This window comes from Eubalaena glacialis, chromosome 1, assembly GCF_028564815.1.
Source record: "Eubalaena glacialis isolate mEubGla1 chromosome 1, mEubGla1.1.hap2.+ XY, whole genome shotgun sequence".
NCBI lineage: Eukaryota > Metazoa > Chordata > Mammalia > Artiodactyla > Balaenidae > Eubalaena > Eubalaena glacialis.
In genome coordinates, this window is record NC_083716.1 from 76713515 (window position 1) to 76732096 (window position 18582).

Sequence of the window (18582 nt, forward strand, 5' to 3'; positions counted from 1 at the left end):
AGCAGAGTGAGAAGAGTCCAGAATGTTACCTTCAGTCAGTGAATGAAGTCTGCTGCATCCCTGGGTACCTAATATGTTTGTGTGTCTCCCCTTGGGCCCAAAGTGCTGGGCATGGTAGTCATTACAGACCCTGGTCCTTACTCTCAAGAAATTCACTTGAGTAGTTGAGGCAAAGCAACATATATGAGAAATTTAGAGAAAAATTAATTGCTAGATGACATAGCCCTGTCTATATGTTCAAAAGCCACATTGTAATTATTATTTTATTTCTTAATCTACGAAACTTTCCTTATATGATCATGATGTGGTAAAATAGAATAATGAGTGAAGGCACTGAGAATCTAATTTTTAGGACTGGTTTCATCAGGAACCAGCTATAAGTTCTTAGGAGAAAATCTTCCTGACATTAGACACTGAGTTCTTAAATGCAGCATCAAAAGCACAGTTCATAAAAGAAAAAATCACAAATTGAACTTCATCAAAATCAAAAACTTCTGCTCTACAAAAGACACTTAACAAAATGAAAACACAAGCCACAGACTGGGAGAAATATTTGTAAAGCACATATCTGATAAAGGCCTTGTATATAGAATATAGAAAGAACTCTTATGACTCATTAAGAAAACAACCCACTTTTTAAAAATGGGTAAAAAAATTGAACAGATATTTTCCCACCATCTCTTCTTTCTTTACTAAACAAGATATACATATGGCAAGTAAGCACACGAAAAGGTGCTCAACATCCTTAGCCATTAGGAAAGTGGAAATTAAAACCATAATGAGATACTACTACACACCTATTAGAATGGCTAAAGTTAAAAATATCTGACAATACCAAGTGTTGACAAAGATGCAGAGCAACTGGAACTCTCACACATTGTTGGTGGGAATGCAGAATGATACAGCCAATTTGGAAAACATTTTGGCAGTTTTTTATAAAGATAAACATACTCTTACCATTTGACCCAATTATCCCCCTCCTAGGCGTTTACTTAAGAGAAATGGAAAGTTATGTTCACATAAAAACCTGGATACAAATGTTTAAGTGACTTTGTTCATAATCACCAAAAATTGGAAACAATCAAATATCCTTCAATGGGTGAATGGATAAACAAGCTCTGGGGCACCTACTCAGTGGAATACTTACTACTCAGTAATAAAAGGGAACTATTGTTACATGCAACCACAAAGATGAATCTCAAATGTACTATGCTAAGTGATAGAAATCAGATGTAAAAGGCTACATATTGTATGATTTCATTTATATAAAGGTTAAAGTTAAAAAGGAAGAAAGGAAGGAAGAGAGGGAGGGAGGGAGGGAGGAAGGGAGGAAGGAAGGGAGGAAAGACTATAGGATTGAAAAGAGATCAATGAGTATCAGGGGCCAGGCATGAGGAGAGGGCTTGACTACAAATGAGCATCAGAAAACATTTTTGGGTAATAGATCTAGTCTGTAACTTGATTGTGGTAGTTCTTATGTAACTATATGTTCATCAAAACTCATAGAACTATAACATCAAAATGTGTGAATATTATCATATATAAATTACTTCTCAGTTTTAAAAAAGGGAAAAATGCAATCTCTCTGCCTCAGTTACACATTTATCAAATGGAATGATGCAGCTTCTTCTGCTGATAATGATGATGATGATACATCAAACACAGGGTTTTGGATATCTTTTGTAAATGAGAACATGTCTGAGTGCTTTGAAATGCATGAAGTGCTATACAACTGCCAAATATTATTACTAGATTTTTCTGTTTTGCTTTTGTATTCAGCTACCCTGCTAAACTCTTTTGTTATTTATGAAAGTTTGTACATTGATTCTTTCAGCTTTTTGCAATAAACTATCAATATAAATAATGACAATCTCTTCCTTTGCAGTCTTATATCTTATTTCATAGCTTCTTTTCTTCTTTTCTTATATTGGTAAAGACTGCCAAGTCAATTTTGAATAGTAGTTGTGGTAGTAGACATTCTTGTTTTATGTTTAGACTAAATAAGGATGTATATAAAATTTCAGAATTAAATATGATTTTGGATGGATTTAGTAGATATCCTTTCTCAAATGAAGGAAGTTTCTTTCTTTTTTTTTTAAGTAGCAGGCTTAATGTCACATTTATTTATTTATTTATTTATTTGTTTATTTATTTATTTATTTATTTATTTATTTATTTATTTATGGCTGTGTTGGGTCTTTGTTGCTGCGCGCGGGCTTCCTCTAGTTGCTGCGAGTGGGGGCTACTCTTTGTTGCAGTGCGTGAGCTTCTCATTGCAGTGGCTTCTCTTGTTGTGGAGCACAGGCTCTAGGCGCACAGGCTTCAGCAGTTGTACCACGCGGGCTCAGTAGTTGTGTCTTGCAGGCTCTAGAGCGCAGGCTCAGTAGTTGTGGCGCACAGGCTTAGTTGCTCTGCGGTATGTGGGATCTTCCCGGACCAGGGCTCGAATCTGTGTCCCCTGCGTTGGCGGGCAGATTCTTAACCACTGCGCCACCAGGGAAGTCCTAAAGGAAGTTTGTTTTTATTCCTATTTCCCAAGAGTTATTTCTTTTTTGTTAATAATGAATAGCAGATTTTTTTTGGCTGAATGTTTTTTTCTGAATCTATTGAAATCATTATATCATTTTATCTTTTAACCAAAAATATTTATTTTCAATCAAACTTCAGAGCTGACCTTTTATATTCTTGTGTTCCTTCTCTAATCAATCTGTAATCTCCTAAGGGGCACGGACTTTGTCTTTTTGTCACTGTATCTCCATCACTTATCCCAGGTCTGATTTAAACGAAAATTTATCCCTAAAACTTAACTCTTATCTGAAGGCTCGGAAGATCTCTTCTCCCCTAATACTTTTAAATCTTTAGTTTCAAGATTAGTTTCAGCCTGTTTAGTCATCTATATCTCTATCAAAGTTTTGGCTTCATTCTTTTTGCTCCAAACCTATTCTTAGAGATAGATTTTTTAATAGAGTCAATGTGAGTACAAATACTCTCCCCTAAAACCTGCTGCTATTTTATATTTTAATATCTCTCTTTCCTTATCAAGAGTAGGTTGTCGGTTGCGCCTAGGAGCTTCAAAGTCTGTTCTTCAGTCATCAGGATGTGAGCAGAAGAAAGATACTGGTAATGCCTGGAGATTTGTAGCAGGAAGTTTCCATTTGTAACATGAGTGGCAGCCGGTTGTAGGGCACGTAGCCAACCTCAGGCTTGCTTTTGTTGGTCTCTTGAGAATCCTGCTCTTAGGGGAGACTGGGGAGATGGTATCAAGTAATGGGTAAGAGCATGGACTTTGGACAGAAGTAGCCCTAAGTTCGAGTCTTGGCTCTGACAATTAGTAATTGGGTGACCATGGATAAGTCACTTAACCTCTCTATTTTCGTTTTCCTCATCTCTAAAATAGGTGTGGAAGTAGGAGGTTTTGAGTGCCTGACACACAACAGACTCTCAAAAATGTCGCCTGTTATTTCAATAGCAGTTGCCAAGGCATAATCTGATGTGATAAAATAGGTTTCTCTGTGAGAGGGCACTTAGAGGTTTTTTCAAAATTTTGTTTTGTTTTAGATTTCTATCATGAAAGGAAAAAATGTAATTTTTTAAATGCAGTTATAAAGATGCAGAACAAAGAGAGTCATGACTCATGTTTCACAATTTACATAGCTTATTTATTGTTTTATGTTCTGTGATACTTCAGACAGTTATATACTCTCCCCACCTCCCACCCTTTTAGGATGCCAGGATATGACACCAGGAGAATAGGGAAGAAAAGTTTTTGGTGGGGACGCATGATGTGTTGTAGGAAGAAGGCATATGCTTTTCTGACATTAATGTCCCGTCACTTACATTGGGTAAAGCAATCCCAAATACTGACTGATACCAGGAAACAGTTTTTTCCATTATCGTTGTTCTAGCCCTAAAGTCTATGAGACCTTTTTATAATGTTATGAGCCCTTCTCAGCCTGGCCTGTTGTCAGGCACTGGATTTTAAACCTCGGTTAATTCTCAGTTGTAGTGGCTTCCAAATCTCTCCAGTTCTTGAAGTCATAGCCTGAACGTCCCCACTTCTCTAGGAATAAATTTTCTTTGACATTGGTTCTCCTATATCATTCTTCTTATCAAAGGCTACTGTTAAACAACTACCTGGTAGAATAGGAATCGTTCACCAGACTCCCCTGCCTCCATCCCTTTGACTCCGACCCACCTCCCTGAACTCCAGTCACCTCACCTCCCCATGGCTTGCCCTCTCTTCCAGCCAGGACCATCCATGTGCCATTTTCACTTGTGTAGCTTTAACTTCCTATCTCCTTGCCTCCATGAGGGTGATTTCTCTATCTTGCTGTTCTCCCTTCCTCCTTTTCTGGAGTCATGAGATATAGAAAATTTTTAGTCTTTTGGCATCTTTGAAAGAGATCTGTTATTAGGTTTATTTGTGTTTGTTTAGAAGAAGTACTTTGATAGACTGGAGTTGGAATAAGATTATAAGAGAAAGCTCAAATGAAAGGAGAAAGATAGTTGCTAAATTGCATTTAAAGAGGCAGAGTCCTGTTAACTGAATTTCTGTCTAGCTCCATGATCGCTGGATATGTGAGTTTGGAGTTTTTGCTGAGATAGTTGGTGATGTTTGGAAAAGTTCAGACCTGACTGCTCTGGGGTTTCATTCAAAGCTTCCTACAGGCATAGTAATGGATCACTAGATGCTGCAGGGGTTTCCCCCTCACTGAGACACTCTTGGGGGGTTGGGGCAAGAAGACAAAACAAGACAAACAAGCAAGCAAATTCTGGCCTAGGTAAAATTGGGATCCGGATGCCATTTCCCCTGAGAGCTCTCTGCTTACCCTTTCTGTGCTGCTTTCTGCTCCGAAGTGCATCTTTCTCTCCTATCTTCTGCAATTCCTGATTTCAGAAAAATGACTTATTAGCCATTTATACCTTTGTGAGAATCAACGTTGTCTTCCTTAACACTTCCACTGTATTTTTGCACTTTAAGACCTATCTCCAACCACGAAAGGACAGTCCTTGTCCTTGTGAAGGAAATTTTAGACATCAGTAAGAATTTGGGGAAAATTCAGAAAGAAAGGGAAAAGGGATATTTCCTGGTACTCCTGAGGTTAAAATGTACGGGGAAAGTAGCCACTTTATCTCCACCTTCTCTTTTTGGTTTTGTTACTTACCCTTTCGAGTCAGGCCCCAGCAAGGGTCCTGCTGCCCCGTGTCACTCGTGCCAATAGAAGGAGACCAAGTTCTGTTCAGAAGCAAAGGAAAGTTTTATTCTTTGATCAAAGATGGAGAGGCGCGAGCAGGTGTTCTAGAGTCCACGCCCTCCCCGCAGGCTGTGGGCGGGGCTGCTTTATAGGGGTCTTGTCAGCAGGGAGGGGGCGGAGTTCTTGCTGTGGGCACAGGCGAGCTGCTCACGGCACTGCAGCCTTAAGCGCGGGGCACAGCGATCTATGCACACGGCCCACCGCCGCCGCCATCTTGAATGGCGTCCCAGGCGCAGCGCTTCTCCACACGCCTGCCCGCGGAGCTGAGGCGTCAGCACGGCCTTTTGGCCGCGCTAGGAACTCCGGTCTGAAGCGCCAGGGGCAAGGCTTCTGCAACGCAACACCCTATAGGCAAGTGAAACTAGACAAGGCACAAAAGAGGTTAGACCTTCTCTTACCACGTAGATTCCATCTTATTCCCCACTCCGCACCCTTCCACCCCTCACGCCCTCACCCCGCTCCGGGCACCCCAGTGGGCTTTGCCAGTGACACGTTAATATGCCCCACGCGCGAGCCTGAAGGAGTCTGTGTACTATATGACTTCCTTAAAACACTTCCACTACTCCTGCCGGTACAATAGATGATTGGACCACAGATGAAACTAATGAAGCCAAATGAAACTAATTCAAAGGCAAGGCTAGGCCACACAGATTCTTTCTGAGGGGATTTGGCAAGGACACGTGAAGCTACTGAGACATTTAGCCATGGGAACAGTGGGAAGACCATGTAGGTCAGGGCTGAAGCCGGAGGTTGGGGCGTGAAAGCCACAGAGAAAGCTGAAGGTATGGGGAAGCAGAAACCCTGAGCCAGGAGAAGAGGCTGCAGTCCATCGATCCTTATCATCCGCTTGTTCTCTATTTGTGCATTTGCTTACTTGCTAAAATTTATTTGTAACCCCCAAATCAGTACTTGGCGGTGCTTTTGCAGTCATTTGCAGACATGAGCAAAATGGTGAAAAATTTGAGTCATCCAACGCCGCATTCCCAGCTGAGGTCGAACAAGGAGGTACTCTGCCTTCTTGTTTCAGCTCTCGTGCTATAAACAAGTGTCCTTTCCACGGTTTCTTTAGTACCACGTTTTTCACATTTTTATACGTTTTGTTGGTGACTTCACTGTTTAAAATGACCCCCAAGTGTAGTGTAGTCCTAAAGTGCTGTCTAGCGTTCCTAAGCTCAAGAAGGCTGTGATGCTCCTTCCAGAGAAAATACATGTATTAGATAAGCTTCCTTCAGGTTGTAGTGCTGTTGGTTGTGAGTTCAGTGTTAATGAGTCAACAATAAGGTGCCTTAAAACAGAAATACACATAAAGCAAGGTTATGGATTGATCGGTTGGCAGAAGTGTTGTGACCAGAGGCTTGCAGGAACCTAATCCTGTATTTCCCCTAGGAGTAACGGTTCTCTATTTGCTACTTCGATGTTTGTGTCAATTTTAGAGAATGTAACTGCTGTGAGCAATGAGAATCAAGTATGTTGAGGGGTAAAGAATGAAGCAAGCACAGAGGAAAGCAGGTGAGGGATTGTGCTGCTCCAGAGAGACAGAGAAGCTACCTTCTCTCTGGTGGCTCCCAGTTTCAAGCTCAGTTCCATTGAGGACTGGCTGAAATTTATTCAGTGGCATCTCAATATCTTTACAACTTTTATATAAGCTTGGTTGAGTTTCCTCTCCTTGCAACCAACAAAGTTTTGGCTGAAGCTCATACTCCATACATTACCTCTCCTGAGGAGGCAACTTTGGAAAGATGTAGTGGTCTCGCCCTTTGAGGACTGGTCCACGGCCACTATGAAGCCCATGCTGCTGAGGTTGCACTGGTGTGTTCCTGAGACAGGTGCTGCATCAGAAAATTAACCACCTCACCTCAGGGAGGTCTGTCTTCTAACTAAATGTTCAACGCCACTTGAAAAGAGAGTTTAAGAACTTGAACTTTTAAAGAAACCAAACTTTGGTGTCAGTGTGAATTATCAATGACAGATACTTTGCAGCAACTTGCTTTGGTTTCTAATTTGAAGGATGCCAGTTTTAGGATGGTCAATTTTTTTTTTTTTTTTTTTTTTGCTGGGAGACAAACACATTTTTGAAAACAAGTTCCAGTCTGAACACCCCTTGAGGAAGGGACTGTTTATTTGACAAAGCAGTGTGTGTCCCCACATGGGAAATTATAGAGAGAGAGAAGCACCAGACCATGCAGAAAAAAAAAGTTTTAAGATTCTCTAGGTGAAGGAACAGGCTCTTCCCCGCATACTTGGTTTGATGACCGTGGAAAGTACACATTCAGTGGTGTCTGAGCGCCAAGCAGGCCCCATCGTTCTTTCCTAGCCCTCTGTGGTCTGTGATGACTCCACCCCACTAACTAGAATCTTTCACTCCCCAAATGCATGGTCTCCATTCCAATCAACTGTTTATCCCACTAACATACCAAACTTTTACTCTGCCGTGCAATCTCTCATGTCTGTCTTATCTGCTTCTGAGCTCTCAGAATCTTCCCTTCAAAGCTAATCCAGTTACTCCTCCCCAAGAAACTATCATTGGTCCCATGAACTTCCTTTTCTTTGAGTTGCTCCTCCATCCCTGCTCTCTGAACCCATCTGGTACTTGAAGACAGCCTTCTCTTATAGCCTACAGCGTTTCCTAATGAGGCTGACTCTAACAATAATGAAAATTTCAGTCAACTCAAGAATCGTATCAGTACAAAGGGGTAGTAATAATTCAAGGCCACCTACGATCCATAATTTTCCAAAAGCATGGTTGATTTGAAGTCAACCTCACTTCTTGGGGACCCTGAGCACATTAGCCCTTGCTAATTTCCGTGGTTGTCCCAGCACATGGAATAAGTTAGTTTAGCTCATATGGGTAAATTTTTCATTCCCAAAGAGTTATTTTGTTAGTGCCAACTTGAAAATAATGCTATAGTGTCTTTGGGAAAGACTCTTCTCAAGTAATGTTAAGTCTCTTATTGCCAGCTCATTCAGTCTCATAAAAGCTTTCTGAGGTAGGGATCACCCGTCTTTTTTAAGGCAAAGAAACAGGCCTAACAGGAATAGTTTATACAGAGAGAGAGTTGGGACTAAAAGCAGACCTTCTAGGTCTAGGTCTAGGTGTAGCAAGAGAAACCGGGGAAGCCTCACTCCCACAATAGGGCCACCATGAACAGTTGGGCAGATTGCATACTGCATAACTTCAGAGTTTATGCGGATGACGCCTTGTGGAGTTGACCTCTTTGGCCAGATGTGGTGGCCCTGCTTAGTCTAGGACCTAGCCTGAGGTGAAGTGCAAGCCGGTGCTGGGTACTAAGGAAGAGACTGAGGGTGCTTCATCTTAGTCCTCTTCTTGGACAACCAATCCAGATGGCTTGCACTCTCTTTTATTCTTATTTGGGTCATTGGAAGGGGAGAGTTTGTCAGGCCTATCTTCTCAGTCTCCTCTTAACAGGGTTCTCATTTCTCCAGAAGCACCGAGCCAAAATTTCTTAAAGGGTCAGATTTGCAGATACATTTGATTACTATGAAGCCAGAGACAAAGAGGCCACATCCTTAAAAGATCTGGGGCCAAGATCTATGCATTATGGACTTAACTCCTGACACATTTGTCACAAGTTGAAAAATGAAAGAAAAAAATGCCCACTGTCTCAAGAGGCCTTAGGAACATACAAGGCAAAACGTTTTAGTTGTAGACAAGAAAATGCTGGAGAGTCAGAAAGGGATGAGCTGGTCAGGAAATATCCACTTCCTGTGGATACTCCCAAGTCCTCCCACTCTGGCCAACTCCATTGCAGATGATATAGCCAACAAAACACTGTACCAAAACGGCACTATTGGCTCAGTCGGCTCCAGTCAGCTGCACCATTGACCCTACTTGCCCATGCAGGACCTTCTAGGTTTCTTCCTGAGGCAGGGGATGGTCAAACAAACCAACAAGAAAGATTTGTATCAGAAATGTGGCATTCTGGAAGCAAGGGTAGGCATTTATAAGCTGCAGCTGAAGATAAATTTCCGGACTCTTTCAGGTACAAACAAGGAATTCAGATTGACTTTACTTTGTAGAATGGCTTAAAAGAAATGGTTTTTATTTAATTATGGGAGTTTTTTAATACCATGGTATAAGAATTCTGTGATTTACCTGCGCTCAGATGAAAGCCTACTCTTGAAGTTTGCTGCATTAAATGGGAATTAGTATGCTAAGTCCATTAACCACTGTTTTCAAAGGAAATCAGACTTGTCTCTTAAATTTAAAAAAAAAAAATTGCAGCGAGTCATGCTGAGATGCCTTGTCTTTAGTGAAAGGGGAAGTATGTTTTCTCTGACCAGCCCACACAAAATCGGATATTTAATATGATTACTGAGAAGATGGAAAAGGTTTTCAGGGAAGACTCCTGTTGCTCAGCTCCTAGCAGCCTGTAAAGGAGTAAGTAGGAAGTCGAAGGGACCAGCCAGCCCATTAAAATGAGGCCTAGAAGTGGGATCTTTGATTCTGCACAGCAGTCCTGTGAAAGCAGAAGGTACAAATGATGGGTTAGGCTGGCAAGAGAGTCCAAACCAACCAACTAAGCAACCAACTTATTTTTAAGCACATACTGTTTACATGAGGGTACACAAATGCAGGGTCACTGTCCTCAGGAAGTAGTTGTATTTTGGACATTTGGCTAACCAGGAAAACAGGAAACACTACAGGCATTTACAACACGGAATTGGTTACAGGTGATGGAGGAGCTGAGACACCGGCAGAGGATAGTGCTAGCAGGAAGCCTCTACCAGCCCCCAGGCTGGAGGGAGTAAGGCAGCCTTTCCAGAGGTCCATGGGCAAGGGTTAGGAGGCACAAGTGGAACCAAGGTGGGTCTGTCTTGGGGCTGGAGCTGTGGAGGAGATGCAGCTGTTGCCAGAGAATGAGTTTGAGGCAGAGAATGAGGGAGAGAAACACCCTAACTTACCCTTGTTCCCCCTGCCAACACCTCACCAGTGCCTACCATTGACTGCACCCAGGCAGAAGCCAACTAACATACGGGCCTGCGAAAGATAACCTGCAGGGGTCAGTCCCCCTGAGAAGCATAGAAGGGCAGGGGAAGGGCAAGGAATGGATTGGGGGGCAAACAAGCCTCTCCTGGAGCATGCTTGGATCATTTTTTACCTTCAACCACAATGACTTCACCTTGTCCTGGGCCAGACCATGACAAATCAGTTGCAAACACAAGTGCTGGCTGGAATGGGCTCTGGGGTCAACCACTACCTCATCCTCTCACCAGCTACTTAACCCCATTTGGGGCTATCCCAAGACCCTTTTCAGGAGGCTCCTTAATTCTTAAGTAACTATAAGTAACTATAACTTAAGTAACTATAAGTAACTATAAGTAACTATAACACACATAGCCTGACATACATACTGTCTCTTCATAGAGGCCTTGGAACTGACTGTCCTCACTCCTGTTCCCTGTGGAGAATACCAGGATCTAACCCGCCCCATGGTCAAGTGAGTAGAATTTTGTCTGGCTTTCATTTCATCTGTGGTCAGTTCTGACAAGATCAGCTTGATAAAGACTCTAAGCCCCAATGTGCATAAATTGATGCTTTCAATTTAGTGCCTCAGTGCCTAGGTAACAGCAGCCCTCCAATCTGGGTATTTCTCTGAGTTGATGTCACAGGCCTATCTTGCTAAAATCAGCCTTATCAATATTATCAGTTCAGAGGTTTTGGTGTTCCTAACCAGCTGTATGACCTCAGACAAGTTACTTAGCCTGTTTAAATCTCTGTTTCCTCATCTGTACAATAAGAACAAACACAGGCCTGTTGTGTGGCTTAAATGAGAGAACAGCTAGTAAAAGTATTTATCTCTGTGCCTGATACACAAGCAGTGCTCAATAAATACTATATCCTGTATTGGTCAGGATTCTTCTAGTTTAAGTGATAGAAGCCCAATCTGGATCTAGGAGTTTATCCAAGGTCCTCACTCTGGGTTTTCTCTATATTCCTCTGATTGATTTCACCCTCAGGCAGACTGTCCCCCGTGAGATGGCAGGGTGGTTGCTGAGACATCCTCCTTCCTGGGCAACCACAGGAAAAAGAGATTCCAAGAGTCTCCTGAAGTCCCTGGAATGGGGTTTCATTGGCCTGTTTGGATCACATGTCCAGCAGTGAGTTAGTCACTGGGGCCAAAGGGTGGATGGACAGCTCCAGTCGGCCAAGCCTAGGTCGTGTGCCCATGTAGGCTGAGAGTAAGAGAAGTCAGTTCTCCAAAAGGAAACGGCGGAGCTGTTTTCAGAAGCAGGAATGGATGTTAAGGCAAAAACAAACTATTTCCACTACAGCAGCTATTGTTCTATTATTATTATTACAATTTACTATTTATTATTTACTACTAGCACTTCCACTATCCCCACTACTACCACACTGTACAGCTAGTACAAAAACTTGGAGGAATATTCAGTGAACAACTTGGTTAACAGCCAGGGAAAAGGGAAAATCATAGAAAGCGATTATGGGAGAAAAAGGATCCTGAATAGAAGGAAACAAAATGAAAGAGCTTTTAGCAGTAGATGAAAGGTGAAGTTAAAGCAAAGCCTGAAATGGTGAGTTCTAGAGGATCGTGTAAGCATCTTTCAAAAACAAAAGTGATCTACAAAAACAGAAATATAGATCAATGGAACAGGATAGAAAGCCCAGAGATAAACCCACGCACATATGGTCACCTTATTTTTGATAAAGGAGGCAAGAATATCCAATGGAGAAAAGACAGCCTCTTCAATAAGTGGTGCTGGGAAAACTGGACAGCTACATGCAAAAGAATGAAATGAGAACACTCCCTAACACCATACACAAAAATAAACTCAAAATGGATTAAAGACCTAAATGTAAGGCCAGACACTCTAAAACTCTTAGAGGAAAACATAGGCAGAACACTCTATGACATAAATCACAGCAAGATCCTTTTTGACCCACCTCCTAGAGAAATGGAAATAAAAACAAAAATAAACAAATGGGACCCAATAAAACTTAAAAGCTTTTGCACAGCAAAGGAAACCATAAACAAGATGAAAAGACAACCCTCAGAATGGGAGAAAATATTTGCAAATGAAGCAACTGACAAAGGATTAATCTCCAAAATTTACAAGCAGCTCATGCAGCTCAATATCAAAAAAACAAACAACCCAATCCAAGAATGGGCAGAAGACCTAAATAGACATTTCTCCAAAGAAGATACACAGATTGCCAACAAACACATGAAAGGATGCTCAACATCACTAATCATTAGAGAAATGCAAACTACCATGAGGTATCACCTCACACCGGTCAGAATGGCCATCATCAAAAAACCTACAAACAATAAATGCTGGAGAGGGTGTGGAGAAAAGGGAACCCTCTTGCACTGTTGGTGGGAATGTAAATTGATAGAGCCACTATGGAGAACAGTATGGCGGTGCCTTAAAAACTAAAAATAGAACTGCCTTACGACCCAGCAATCCCACTACTGGACATATACCCTGAGAAAACCATAATTCAAAAAGAATCACTTACCACAATGTTCATTGCAGCTCTATTTACAATAGCCAGGACATGGAAGCAACCTAAGTGTCCATCGACAGATGAATGGATAAAGAAGATGTGGCACATATATACAGTGGAATATTACTCAGCCATAAAAAGAAATGAAATTGAGTTATTTGTAGTGAGGTGGATGGACCTAGAGTCTGTCATACAGAGTGAAGTAAGTCAGAAAGAGAAAAACAAATACCGTATGCTAACACATATATATGGAATCTAAAAAAAAAAAAGAAAGGTTCTGAAGAACCTAGGGGCAGGACAGGAATAAAGACACAGACATAGAGAATGGACTTGAGGACACGGGGAGGGGGAAGGGTAAGCTGGGATGAAGTGAGAGAGTGGCATGGACATATACACACTACCAAATGTAAAATAGATAGCTAGTGGGAAGCAGCTGCATAGCACAGGGAGATCAGCTCGGTGCTTTGTGACCATCTAGAGGGGTGGGATAGGGAGAGTGGGAGGGAGACACAAGAGGGAGGAGATATGGGGATATATGTATACGTATAGCTGATTCACTTTGTTATAAAGCAGAAACTAACACACCATTGTAAAGCAATTAAACTCCAATAAAGATGTTTAAAAAATAAATTAAAATTAAAAAAAAAAGTGATCTAAATAGCAATGTGTAATACATTTTGTAGTTGCCAAACTGAAACCACCTCACTGTGGTTGTTTAAATAGTGCTTTAATGGCTATGCAAAGCATGTTGTATGCTCTCAGCACCATACGTCTGTAGTTGCAGAACTGACACAAGTATCTATGAAGCAGGCCAACAACATTCCCTGTACAGGAAGGCCATGTCCACAACACCTTATTGCAGATACAAAGATACATTTTTCACATAGGAACCTTGTGACATGGGAACATTCTAATTTTTCTTTCCTACTGACTTAAGTGAAATAGGTATGAGATATGTATAAGGAATTTCTGGCAGAAAGTTCAGGGGCTATAACTTAAAGTGAAACATTGGCTATTTGGCAATGCTATAGTATCCTTGAACAACCGGTTTACTCCAGGATTAGTGATGTATACCAGTATAGAAATATACAGAGAATGATACCCTGAAAGTGGCAACCCTGCATTTGAACTTGAACCTATGTTTTACATACCAATGTATGCTCTGTCAACAGAATGATCTCTATTAAGTTGTGCTCCACAGAGCATTGGAAAGACTTTGCACATTGCCCCTCTTTGTAAACTAAAACTGTGTTCTCAGAAATTTATTTTCCTGTTGAACATTAATAAAATGTTAAAACTAATATGCTATATGATTTGCTTAAAGCTAAGCCTGTCCATGCAGAACAGTCGAACAACTTCAGGAGAAGCTGGTTATTTGGGCCATCTGGATGTTTCACCTGAAGAGCAGCCAGATCAACTTGGCTGAGGTCCATCTGAGCATAACACATCAGCTGACTGGGCCAAGCAAATCCTTCAGTTCAATGTAAGTAGAATATATGTTTTCTGTTTGTTTTGGTTTTTAAAGAGACTGTGCAATGGTTAGACCACATGGCTTTGTGTAACGATTTTCGAATGAGAAAAAAACCACATATCTAAGGTGAACACTTTAGATAGCCTTGTTGAGTATTTTCTTAACTATACAGTAATGTTCTGGGGAAGCTAGTCAGGTGGCATTTTGAAGTCTGATAGGCTCACCAAACAGAAAAGAATAAGACTTTATAGTTCTAGACGTTATTATACTTTCCAAGCCACTTGTAGTAATTCTCTCAACCACCGCACTGGCAGGTAGGGCTGACACCTAATTTAGTGCCCATCCCACTCCTTTCCATAATAACACAAACAGAATGGAAACATTCTTCGCCCATGTTGAGAAAAGCCAGTCATTTGGTTTTCTAAGGCTTTTTTTTTTTTTCCTTTCATATTTTGAAGGGTGGTGTAAACCAGATTAAAAAACATGGCTCAGGGAAGCAAGAAATCATTCCTCCAAGCGTTTATTAAGTGAATCACAAATTCATTCAGCATGACTGCTTACCCAGAGAAATTAAGGGAAAATGGTAACAAGCTGTGAGCCTCTAAGTATCTTCAACTTTAGGATTTCCCTGGGAAGGGTCACAAATGTAATCCTTTTCAGCTGTCCCTGCCTTGCTTCCACTGTCAATGGAAATATCCAGGCAGGATGAATACAGTTTCTGACTAGACTCTGGACTGACCTAGACAGCTTTCTGGAAATTCAGGATATACTTTTCCTAAAGCCTCTTAATTTCTCCCATCCCTCCCTGATTGAAAACATCATTTATCCCATTACAGCATGTGGAAAGGGAGGGGAGGGAGAAACAGACAGTTATCTGAATTCAGGATAAAAATTACTTTGTGAGTTTATTATTCTCATCTATAACAGATGACAATTTTCCTGTCATTTAGCTGATTCTAGAGCAGAATCATCGAGAGATATTAAGTACTGTTTTTCATACTATTTATCTTGAGGTCCCCAATGAGACATGTACACCTACATTTAATAACCCATGATCCATAACTTGCGTATTCCCTGGAAATGCTTGGATATTTTGTCAAGTGCAGCTAGCCATTATTTCACTGGCCATATGTTAATTACCCTGCTTCACTTATATTGTGGTGGGTTCCAAAGACTTAGTCTTCCTCCAGTGTCTGAGAGCTGTCTGGAAATCTTAGTTCTAAAGAAATTTGTGAATTTGTAGTTTCTGAAGTAACTCTATTCCTCATTTGTTGGGTGACAGCTACTTTCATGCCATGACTCTCCCATCAGCTCTAAAATAGGCTCAGCCCTCTCTGACTTGGAACTCTCTTTGAAACTCTAAGATGATGTGTCATTTCAAGGGTAAAAAAGCAAAAATGTTATAAATATGAGTGGATGCTAGAGTCCCAAAGACTTTCAACAAGCTACAGCTTCCTAGTTGCTGACATCAGCAATGTGGTTCTTATTATACAGCTGGGTTTCAGACTGTGATCCTTTTCAAGTATCATCTCTACTGTATGTAAAGAACATGGATTTAATGCAGTTTCTGTTGAGTTAATGGATAAGATTTGAAATGAATCTTTCTCTCAGCCATTCCTACAAATTAGTGAAATGTCTCTGGTCCACTAACCCATTTCCAGGGACTAAGATAAAGTCTAAGAATCTGACTCTGTCATTCATTGGAACTGAAATTGTCTTTCAGTGGTTAATACACCCAGTTAGCTCCAAATCTCTTGGATAAATTAGAACTTTCTAAGGCAGTAGCAAAAGGAAATCACAAGCATCACTAACGACAAAAAATCAGAGTACTCAGGTACAAACTAACCAATCTATGCAGCAACGACCTGCTCTTGGTCTGAACTTTTTAGTGAATGGATCACTACTTGGATGGGGAAAGATACAACCTAAATAGTTCATCTACTTATAAAGTCCCCTTAAAAATCACCTCTGTTCAGCAAATACTAATACAGCTGAGTCAAGCTCTTGGTTAAGTTCTTTATAGGCACCATCTCCAATAACCTTCACAATAGTCCTGATAGGTAGATACTCTTACTGGCCCATTTTACAGATGATGAGATGAAGGCACAGAGAAGTTAGGTGACTTGCCCACCATCACACAGAAAGTAAGTGTCAGAGCTGGACATGAAAAGAGTCCTGATTGACTTTAAATCCTCTTAGCCATTCTGTTATACTGCCTTGATGATTGGGCAAACACCCTGTCTCAGTGGTTTAAAACTGAAAAAGAGGGACTTCCCTGGTGGCACAGTGGTTAAGAATCTGCCTGCCAATGCATGGGACACGGGTTCGAGCCCTGGTCTGGGAAGATCCCACATGCTGCGGAGCAACTAAGCCCGTGCGCCACAGCTACTGAGCCTGTGCTCTAGAGCCCGTGAGCCACAACTACTGAGCCTGCGTGCCACAACTGCTGAAGCCCACGCACTGGAATGAAGAGTAGCCCCCGCTCACCGCAACTAGAGAAAGCCCTCACACAGCAACGGAGACCCAACGCAGCCAAAAATAAAAATAAATAAATAAAATTTTTTTAAAACTGAAAGAAAAGTAGCAGTTACTACTGAATAGTTCACTCAGTGTGTCATCTGTGGCTACCCTTTTCCTCCCTCTGGCCTTCTAATTGCTAGTCTTCAAATGGTACTTAAAATTTTCATTTCGCAAGTCTTCCTTTTGTATTTTACCTCTTTTTCTTTGCATTTGAATGATGCATATTTCATATCAGCAATGAAATATCCAGGAGAGATCTCTGCATGGCAAAGTTGGAAGGAGGGTTTGCATTTTGGTTTGCTTGTGAACTTGACACACACTGCAAATCCTAATGGGACCTCCTGCCGTGTAGAAATCTCTGGTTTGCCAACTGCAAGATTTCTAGGCCCTCCACAAGCATATTTCTTATCTCTTCTTCATGTGAGCAAGTTAAGGCTTCAAAGCAGAATCCAGTTTTGTGATATTTATGCCCTCAGGATGATGGTGAACAATTTTTGCTCTTTGAAAAATGTGTAAAATAAGCTAGTATTTCTAAAAAAGAGGTTCATATATATATATGAATTGGCACTGATATGCTTAAGCATTGATTGTCTGGAAGGTTAAATAAGAAGTTAAAAGCAGCAGTTACTTCTGGTGGTGGTGGTGATGGAGAATAGGAGCTGAGCAGATGGGGGTTGAGGTGGGAAGGAGGATTCTCACTCAGCACCTTTTCTTCCTTTCTGGTGTTTGAAATATGAGAACTTACTGACTACTCAAAAATAATGCTGAAGAAAACAAATGCTCTTAACTTTTACCTCGAAGGTAATCAGATGCTGCAATATCATCACAAGATCATTCAGTCAGGAGTTGGGTTAGTCTAGAGACAAATTTTCACAGGCAGTGAGTGGCAGTTAAAAGCCTAAAAAGAGGTGGTTCCCCTTACTGTATATACAGCCTGTGTCACACCACTAAGGGTGTAGGAAGCTGAGGTAAGAAGAGGGCAAAATTTCCCAAATCGTGTCACATATTATCAAACAACAAAACAAAAGGGGAGACTACTGCAGGACTTTTCAGCGTTCAATATGCCGTGTGCATTCAGACCTCCCAAGAGGGGATGGGCAGTGTTTCCTAAAGTTAGTTAACAATGGAATCCCGCTCCAACTTCTTCAAGGAGTGTCTCACAGAATTAGTGCTCCATGGGAGCACATTTTGGAAAAGGCTGGATTGTCAAGGACCCTTCCAAATAAGAGATACTATCTAAGCTGTATATGGAACTTTGAGTTCTACAGAGAGGTATTAAGTGATCACCGCCACATTGACCAATGCAGCATGTCTTACACCAAGATCTACCTTGAATAAAAAGTATATATACAATTCAAGAAATATTGAGTGACCATCTGTGCAAGGCACTTGGGGACTTTGGGCTTACAGAAGGCAGTAACTAAGGTGACTAAGTGGGATAAAACTGCTTCCTGCAGGAGAGAGAGGAGCTAAGCCATCACAAAGGACTGGTTCTAATTCCACAGATGACATGACCTCCTTTACTCTAATTTCTAAAGTGCTTGTTTTGAGCTGTATGGCCCAGCCCCATTTCACTTCTAAATCAAACTGAGCATTAGGTCAGACATTTGAAAAAAGCAGAGCTCAACACCCTTCAAAGCAGGGCAATGTTAGCAAACAACAGGAACACAATCCGTGGCATGGTTTGTATAAAGCATTTTCATCTGTGTAAATGGGTAACTTAAGTCCCGTTTATGGCTGAAAGCCAGAGGGACCAAGCCGTCACTCCTAGTGGGCACTGTGACTAGTGTTGGGGTGGGTCACCATGTGCACCATGGATTACATTTGTGTCTACAGTGACGCTGCAC

General features: G+C 41.3%; 1 long non-coding RNA gene across 1 annotated transcript in view; it reads left to right on the forward strand.

Moving 5' to 3' along the window:
- Positions 1 to 18582, forward strand: part of LOC133096392 (uncharacterized) — a 395413-nt gene that overhangs the window by 210645 nt on the left and 166186 nt on the right. The window contains exons 5-6 of the long non-coding RNA XR_009701773.1: positions 10642 to 10714; positions 14069 to 14227. This is a non-coding gene — a long non-coding RNA (uncharacterized LOC133096392). The remainder of the gene's footprint in view (positions 1 to 10641; positions 10715 to 14068; positions 14228 to 18582) is intronic.